The sequence below is a fragment of the Engraulis encrasicolus genome, chromosome 3, assembly GCF_034702125.1.
Source record: "Engraulis encrasicolus isolate BLACKSEA-1 chromosome 3, IST_EnEncr_1.0, whole genome shotgun sequence".
NCBI classification, from domain to species: domain Eukaryota; kingdom Metazoa; phylum Chordata; class Actinopteri; order Clupeiformes; family Engraulidae; genus Engraulis; species Engraulis encrasicolus.
Genome location: NC_085859.1, coordinates 18,965,563 through 18,975,562, shown reverse-complemented (window position 1 = coordinate 18,975,562; position 10,000 = coordinate 18,965,563).

Below are 10,000 nucleotides of genomic sequence, written 5' to 3'. Positions count from 1 at the left end.
GGCCTCTCCATTGTTCTCCCATGCTCTGCCTTGTCCTGTCCACCCCCCAGCCCCCACTGTACACCGCTGCTGGCTCTACAACCCCCCTCTCTACCCCTCTCTCCCCAAGGCCGCTCTCTGCAGGTGTTGCAGTAGAATCCCTCTGAAGCAAGCCAACAGGGTTCCAGCACAATGGCAGGCAGCTAAGCTAATGCCTATTTATATATCGATTTCACTGTTTATTTACCCATTCCACAGAGACTATTTTTAGTGACCAATGGGTCGTTGTGTAAAATGCTGGTTTTGTAACAATTACATGTAGCAACCCAGGGGTTCCCCTTTCTCTAATAGGAATGATCTCACTCTTCCATTTGACAACAGTACATGGAGTACAAGGTGCTATATACAGTGTAGTACATCTTCTTGTCATTGTGAGAACTTTTTTTGAGGAACTAAGCACTGGGTTTTTAGACTGTGACTTTGTGTGACTTTTTAAAGTGTGACTTTGAGACTTATGAGGCAATGACACAATGAGACTCTAAGCTCCTGTCCTTTTTAATTTCATTGTTGTGTCTGTACAGACAGGCAGTAAAAAGAAAGGCACATTGGCCCATATGTGGGGTTGCCAGATGTGTGGTTGCCAACTATAAATTACCTCATTCTGTGTTCCCTGGTGCACAGCTCCAGAATCTGATGTAATGGGTCAGCCACTTCAAAGTCCACCTCAATCTCTCAGACAAGTTATGTGAGCCCCAGTAAAAGTGTAACAAATGAGATTGTAAGTGTACACGAAAACCAAGATAACAACACGCGCGACATACCTTTAGGCTAACCCTTGACCTCGGAAAGTAATGATATGGCGTTTGTACCACGTCATCTGTAAATACAGCCTAGTGCAGGCCAAAAACTCCTAAAGGTTAATATATTCAATTTAATTGTACTTCTGGTGCATTTTAAAAGTCTACAAATTTTGAAGGGGAATTCAAGACATGAAGTACACAGCGCAACCAAGATCCTTAAATACAACCCACTCCTAAAAGTCAAGAAATCATTGATTTCGTTAACACTTTTCCTGGGTAATTTTAACCACCTCATGATTCATTCCAGGGAAATCCTGACAAATTAACAGAGTTTAATGAGGTGAAGTACGGCACGCAGTGCTACCAAGAACATTTGTGCTGAAAGGCATGTATGTCCTAATGTCCGTAATGAGGCTTGTCCCGCAACGCGTCTCACTCACCTGGAGTCATATTGGCAATAACAAATGCCACGTGGTTCAATAAAAACAAAACAAGATTAAGGAGAAAGGTCAGCAAGTCTTTCAATTCTGAACCTGGATAAACCTGTTTTATGCAACAAGTCAAGGCACAGGCAGCAGCCAACCACATTATGTCTGGGAGCTAGACGACAAAGCAGAGAGCAGGTGGCTATTACTCAGCGAAACATGCCGAGCAAAACAAGCACAGTAACAATACGGAGAGCGCAGGGTGAAACATCAAAAATAACTGGTAAAAAGTGAGTCATTTTATATTGGGGTGATTTCTCATTTTCTGTGCCATGGATGGCACTTGAACACAACCAATCCAAAATGAGCAGTTGTTCTTTCCTGTCAGAGGCCATGAATTAGCATCAGACCTATACAACTCTACTATCAATGCATTATGGTTGACCTCTTCGATCTGCTTCTTCTTTTTCAACAGTAGTAGTAAACAACATACGTCACTGGTGCAGGCAGAGAGGCCAAAATGGAGCTCAAAGAACAAAGTGTGAACACACCACTGAATCTCCCAGGATTTTTCCCTAAAGCATTTCGCATTAGATATGAAGCAGTATATTATGGCCCTTGATCTTTCACTTTCTTAATTTTAAAATGTAAACATTACATACAGAAGTAACATGTCATCTTGTGACTTCCTACAGAATATCATTACAAAGGGTTGCTATTTTATTTGTTATACGTCATCGGTTATGAATACTCTGGGGATCTTCAGTAATGAAGCCACTGTCCTGGAAGGAAGCCAAGTCAGGCTACCGGCCGGGGAGACTTAACTTAATTGGTTTGAATAGAGACAATGTACAGTGGGGCTTTCCTCTGCCTTGCTTGCACTGACGTCTGTGTTCTGACAATGACCTTCCTGTAGTGTCCCAAGGGCTTTTTTCTTCTTTCTTCACGATTTTACAAGCCCATCACCGTTTGCCCTCTAACCTTTGCCTGTTGGATAACACAGATTTTCCGATTACCGGTACAGTTCGCCAGTAACGCCAACCTGTCAATACTAGAATGACTGAAATCGTCTTAGGCCAATCCAGAGTAGGTTTCTACGTACTGTGAATAAACTGTGGAAGGCATTTAGCCTTGAGACATTTCCAGTTTGGGTGCTTGGCAATCACAATTTAGCCGTTTGGCCCCACACGCCCTGCTGGGATTAATCAGAATCAAAGGATCATTAGCGCCAACCCGCCCGGTCGCTGGGGCGACCAGGCCCATCATAATGCGTCAAAGGGGGAAGCGGGATATGCGTAACCGTCACCACCTTCTCCTGCATACAATACAACCACATCCACACATGAACATATAACATAAGCAATACACACTTGCACGCATGCACACACAATGAACACACATATGGTATTACACACACACACACACACACACACACACACACACACACACACACACACACACACACACACACACACACACACACACACACACACACACACGTACGTTATCTGTCACTCACATACACATTCAGTAACATATGACAAACACACGACACACACGCGCACACACACACACACACACACACACACACGGACACACACACGCACACGACAAACACACACCACCACCACCACCACCACCCACCCCACCGTAATTCAGCCTCCAATCTCCTCTCCGTCCTCCAGGACAGGAACTTTATTAAGAGAGGGGAAACTGATAAGGCTGTATTGCTGCTGAGCCTGATGGATATCAGGGCCTCCCTCCCTTCGCATAGCGCCAGGCACAGGGCCAGTCAATCAGCGGAAGTCAAGGCAGCCAGAGCTTTTGTCACCTTGTTCCCTTTCGCTGACAACACACACACACACACACACACACACCACACACACACACACACACTGAACACACATAAACTGAAAACACACACAAACACACACACACACACACACACGGCACACACACACACACATACACATACACACACACACACACACACACACACACACGGCACACACACACACACGGCACACACACACACGGCGCACACACACACGGCACACACACACACACACACACACACTCATGCACGTGCATGCGCACACACACACGCATACACACAGCACCAACACGGCACATGGCACACACACCACGCACAAAACACACACTGTACACAGACACGGTACACACACACACACACACACACACACAAAACACACACTGTACACAGACACGGTACACAGCACAAGGGGACTTTGCCTTCCGCGTCTCCCGTGCCAGCTCCAGCTCCCAGGGCAAGGTGTAGTGGGTCGTGTTGACATGCTCAGGGTAAATCCCTCCGCCAGTAGAGAGTCCTTTCACCCGTGCAGGCAGTGCAGGCAGGTCACTGAGGACGTTTTTCATTATTATTTCAGCACCGTTCAATATTAAAACTGATCCTTTTTCACGGGCTTAGATTATTACCTTTTTTTGTATCCTTCTCGAGATCCTTCCCTGGAAGGAAGGAATGTGAGGCAGATAGTAAACGTAAACGAGTGTCTTAAATAAAGATTTGACGGGAATCAGATTCTGTCTAAAGCCAGCGCAGGGGAAGAAAAAAACCCTCCAGCACGATAAGCATAATTTCCGAAAGAGCACTGTCTTAAGAGTCTGGCTTTTGTCTGGTCTGTGCTGAGCTGAGCTGAGTTGTGCTATGCAGAAGCACTTTGACTGGGCCCGGGACAAGCTTATCTGAAAGTGCCTCTCCACTCAATACACACAATGCAATGGATGCTCCAATTCCTGGACCTCCTTTTTTCCGTGGACCTGCGACAACAGACTTTTTGTCGTCTCTCCTCTCAGCGGGCCTAGAGCTATGCCTGGGGATGATGACTGTTTCCTCCCGTAAAATACACCATCACCGGCCGGCCGCTCTGGTTTTGTCCTTTCTTAAACAGTGGAAACAACTGGGGGAGGATGATGAAGATGGTGATGTCGCTGTGGTTTGACTCACTCGGCCATTAGGCCCTTTGGTGTTTTTCAGTCACTTCTTCCTAGGAGTTTTACGCATGTGTGTGTGAGCGAGAAATTGGGGCCACAGAAGGTTGTCTGGAGTTGTGTGGAGTAGATGATGATGTGTTATGACCATGATGAGGAGACTTTGGGAGTCTATGGGGCACAGGATTTGGATTTGGGGTTAGCTAGGTTGAGATGATGATGAGGAGAAGGAGAAGGATGATGAAGGACAAGCAATCTATCTATGGAATGCTGGGTTTGGAGTTGGATGAGATTGTGTGGCAAGGGATCTTTTGGGCACAATACCGTACTTGGAGTTGGGGTGGTTGTGCACTAGAGGATGACATTTTTCAGGAATTCCTGTGGGTCCCGCGTGTCCTGCGGGATTCCCGCGGGATGGGAGTCAAAATTTTAAAGATGAACGGGAGCGGGCAGGAGCGGGAATAAAGATGAATGGGAGCGGGCAGGAGCGGGAATAAAAATGAATGAGAGCGGGAATGCTTGCTTATTTTTTCATTAAAAAAGCCTATGAAACGGGAGTGGGATTGATTTTGAGTGGGAGTGGGCAGGATTGGGAGACATTCTTTTCAGGACGGGACGAGATGGGATTTGTTTCTTTTACTCCACTCCAGGACAGGACGGGACGGGATGGGATTTTTTTTCTGGGACCGGGATGGGACGGGAGTGAAAATCCACTCCCGTGTCATGCTCTAGTTGTGACACTGATGAAAGAGAAGTGACAAGTGAAAGTGAAAGCCTAACTGGGAAACTCCAACTCCAACGGAAACTCCAACTCCCATTGTCATTGCGATACAGCACTCCACAGCACACAAGTGCACACTGCGCACAAAGAAATCACATTTATGCCTCACCCGTGTAAGGGGGGCAGCCCCCAATGGCGCCTGAAAGGGAGCAGTGCGTCGGGACGGTACCATGCTTAGGTTATCTCAGTCATGGAGAAGGTAGATGGCAAGAGATCTATGGGGCACAGGATTTGGGGTGGGGAGGTTGTGAGCATGATGGTGATGATGATGAGGGAGATTTTGGCAAAAGATTTATTGAGCGTAAGGTTTGAGGTTAGTGTGTAAATTATAGGTAGGTGATGATGATGTATTTTGAGGGTAGTTTGGAAGGCGATCTACAAAGGGCAGAGGCGATTCTAGGGTCTGGTGGGGCCCCAAGCGAAAAAGCAAAAGAATGAACATTGGAACCAAAATCACCACTACTGTAGTACAGTATGAGCTGTTAGTCACTATCTAGGGGCTTGGGGGCCCCAAGCGGCTGCCTGCCTTGCCTGGTGGCAAGATACGCCTCTGACAAAGGGAGAGGTACAGAGAAGTTGTGACGAGACGATGATGGTAGATTTGAGAGTCGTCTGTGGAACACATGGTTTGGGGTTAGTGAAGAGGTTGTGATGATGATGATGATAAGGAGGAGGAGGAGGAGGAGGATGATGATGATGATGATGATGATGATGACATGGCAGATTTGAGAGCAGTCTGTGGAGCACATGGTTTGGGGTTAGTAGGAAGGTTGTAAAGATGATGATGATGATGATGATGATGATGATGATGATGATGATGACATGGCAGATTTGAGAGCAGTCTGTGGAGCACATGGTTTGGGGTTAGTAGGAAGGTTGTAAAGATGAAGATGATAGTAATGATGTCTGACAATAACGAAAAAGCAGGTTGGCAAGCGACCAATGGGGCACATGGTTTGAGGTTCATAGAGGAGGTTATGATGATGATGATGATGACGATGATGATGATACTAACAACCAGGAGGAAGGAGGTTGGCCAGCGGTCTATGGGGCACATGGTTTGAGGTTCATAGGAGAGGTTGTAATTCTGAAGATGATGATAATGACGAAGGAAGTGGGTATTTTGGCAAGCGATATATGGGGCACATGATGTGAGTATGCTGGTAGGTGTGCTGTAGAGAGAGAAAGAGAAAGCGAGAGAGAGAGAGAGATACAGAGAGAGAGAGAGAGAGAGAGAGATACAGAGAGAGAGAGAGAGAGAGAGAGAGTGAGAGAGAGATTATGACGCACCTCTAATTAAATAGACTGAGATGATACAGTAAGTGGATGTCCGGTGGAAACCAGACCACTCTACTCCACACTGAACAATTTTGTCCACAACCATCACATTTTGGAATGTTAATCCAACTGTGGGTATTTCTCAAACTGAAGTGTCTTAGCCTTGCTAGGACGAATAACGCCCATTTTTCACGGATTTCACCAAGGAGTATCAATTTATTAATTACACTTAGAACTAGTGATTGGATACTCTTTGGTGAAATCTACGAAAAATGTGCGTTACTCTTCCTAGCAAGACTAGGACACTTCATTTTTGAGAAATACCCAAAGAAACGCTATAAAGGACTTTTAGAAAAAGCACAACAAAATACCTCCTCTTAATGTATGTTCTCTACAAGTCTTCTGTTGTCCAGTCTTGCACTTTAAATGTCTGTATGAGCAATGTCTACGTCCATACTGTCTATGTCCATGTATGAGTACTGTCTATAAATGTCTATACTGTCTATGTCCTTACCTAGATTAGTCTATGTCTGCATGGGAGAGCAAGAAACGCAATTTCAAATTCTTTGTATGACCAGTGCATGTAAAGAAATTGACAATAAACTTGACTTGACTTGACTTGACTTGACTTGAAGAAACGAAACATTTAACACCCCTCTAGATGGTCCTACTATCAAGGTGTTGAATTAGCACTTTGATAAAAAAAAATGCACTGTCAGGAGCAATCGGCCTCTGATGACAGCGACTTAGTTGAGTCAGCCCTCAAGTAAGACCCCTGTATTACACTACAGCTACCGGGCGGCCACTGCAGTGAATGATGTCAACACAACGTAACATGTGCAGGGTTAAACACTTTGGGGTTTCTTTTGCCTTAAGACATGTAAAAGTTTTTATCTTTATATTTACATGTCTTAAGGCAAAAGAAACCCCAAAGTGTTTAAGTTAAATAGTTAGACATAATGAACTTAATACATATAACATGTGCAGGGTTAATTCAACACCTTAGAGCGAATTTAACACCCTTCTACTTGGTCCTATTATCAAAGTGTTGAATCTGCACGGTCATAAATGCACAGTCTGAAGCTGATGAGAGTGAGTTGAGTGAGGCCGTGAAACATCAACGACACCAACCACCTCACATTGCGGTAAGGAGGACAAGCTGTTTTAATAACAAACCATGATGGTATTTGCACTTCATAAGAGGCTTACAGAGCTCTAGTAAACCAAATGGTATTCAAACTTTTGACTGACTTTTTTTTCCCCATTTATTTTTTAATGCAGTACTTTTACTTCTACTTTTTACTCAAGTAGCAAAACTTGCAATACTTCTACTTGCTTTACTTAAGTACAACACATTTTGAATACTTTTGTCCATCTACTTGAGTAAGGTAATGAAAGGTTACTTTTGACTTTTACTCAAGTCATTTGACAAGATGATACTGGTACTTCTACTCCACTACTTTTCTCCAGTACTTCATACATCTCTGGCTGTACTACAGCTACCGTTCACTCCAGTGTATTATCAAAAATACCGAATCAGAGGAAGATATCGCAAAACACGCCCACTCGATGCAAAAGCGTGTGCTCAAGTTGGGTCTTCTAAGGGGGCGTTGTCCCCTACTTCTTCTTCTCTTTTTGAGGTGTTTGCGCAAGACGTGCGCTACCGCCATCTACATCGCTAAGGGGACTTCATTGATTCTCAACCTCAGGACTCCGAAGGTCTCCTAACCGAAGGTCTCCTAAAGGGGCGTTCACCCGACATAACATGGTTAATCCAACACTCAAAGGTGAACTTTAACACGATGTGGAGTAGGCCTATATTAAGACGGTTTTTAATGTAAACAAAATCTGCACCCATTAGAATAGCTCAGATCTCGGAAAGGGCTGAGCCGAAAAATGCAGCATCACCAGGTACTGACAAGTCAGCAGCATATTGAAATTGGCAGAAGTGCTCCTTTAAAGTTGAACTTTAACACTCTTCTAGTTGGTTCTGCTGTCTATCTAAGTGTTGAAACTTGCATAAATGCACTGTAGTAATCAGTTTGTGATGAGAGCGAGTTGACTGAGGCCCTCAGTAAGACCCCTACACTGTTCTGTTCTGTAGCTACTGTTCTGCCGGCAGGTCTAATCTAGGCAGGCAGGCAGGCAGGCAGGCAGGGGGATTATAAGTAGGAAGAAGAAAATGTTCCGGCCCCATAATGACCGCACTCTACTTCCTCTTGCTGACCCTTGCAGACCCATTAACTGCAGACCAAGATAAGCTTTCACTCATAACATATGCTGCGTTATTATAAGCACATTTTAATCCATTTCACACTTCGAATTTAATTAAAATTATAATCTAAAAAATGTTTTTTAATTAGTTTTTAATATTTCACGTCAGTTCGTCCACTTGAAATAAGGTGAATGTCACCTCGCGCTTCGCCATCCTCCATGTCCCCCAACAAAGCACAAAGGGTGTCTCAGCAGCGCTCTGGGATAACCAGCTCAGCCTCCAATTTACAGGGTAACTGTAGACAAAATATCATCTGGCTTTTCTTTCTTTATTATAGTCCTGCTTTTCTTACTTTATTTCACTTTGTCATATCTCTGCGGTCAGATGAATAGCCTCGGGCGTCAATTCATATCTGCAAAACGGTAAACAGACCTCAAGCCTTCAAGTGGAGTATTTTTAAACCCATGGGATAAATACAGGCATGGGGGAGTGATGGGGCCTGTACTGTTATGAAACCGGCTGACAGTAGCCTTCACAGCGAGTATGGCCTACAGAGTCTGAAGTGTTGTGATGGGGGAAGAAGAACAAGGGGGAGATATATTTCTTCTCCAAGTCTATATTTTTATCTGGGCACTTGATAGTCAAGTCACAATAACACACTGTGTGGAAGTAGACAAATGGGAGAAAAAATAGGCACAAACACACGCCCAGCTGGGAGTACAACAGACTTGAAGATGAAATGCTGGAAACGACAGAGTTGCAGAAGCAGCGGGGGAGGACTGCCCATCGACTGATTTGTTGTAACAAGGCCTCCTCTGTTTGATAAATATTGTCAGTAGAGTTTCAAGACTAACATCTACATGTGTAAACAGTAGCCACTGCACAAAGCAACCCCCCCCCAATCCCCCCAAGTCTGTCCAACACACATGTGCGCGCACACACACACACACACACACACACACACACACACACACACACACACACACACACACACACACACACACACACACACACGCACATGCACACTCATGCGCGTATGCCCACACGCACATGCACACGCACACTCATGCGCGCATGTACACACACACACTGTCCAACACATAAACACACACATGCACGCACACGCACACACACACACACACACACACACACACACACACACAGACACACCCACACACACACACACACACACACATACACGCACACGCACACACACACACACACACACACACACACACACCACTTCACCACTACACCCCTATCCTCCACCACCCACCCCAGCAGACAGTTAGCAGCAGCACATGCCTACACACAAGGGCTTCCCGTTCTGTAGTCGAGCCGCGCGCTCGCATCAGACATCTGCTGTTGTTTTTATCACGATGAGACCTTGGCTGCATGGAACACAGCAGAGGCAGAGGCAGAGGCAGAGGCAGAGGCAGAGGCAGAGGCAGAGGCAGAGGCAGAGGCAGAGGCAGAGGCAGAGGCAGAGGCAGAGGCAGAGGCAGAGGCAGAGGCAGAGGCAGAGGCAGCTGCATGCATAACTAGTATATTA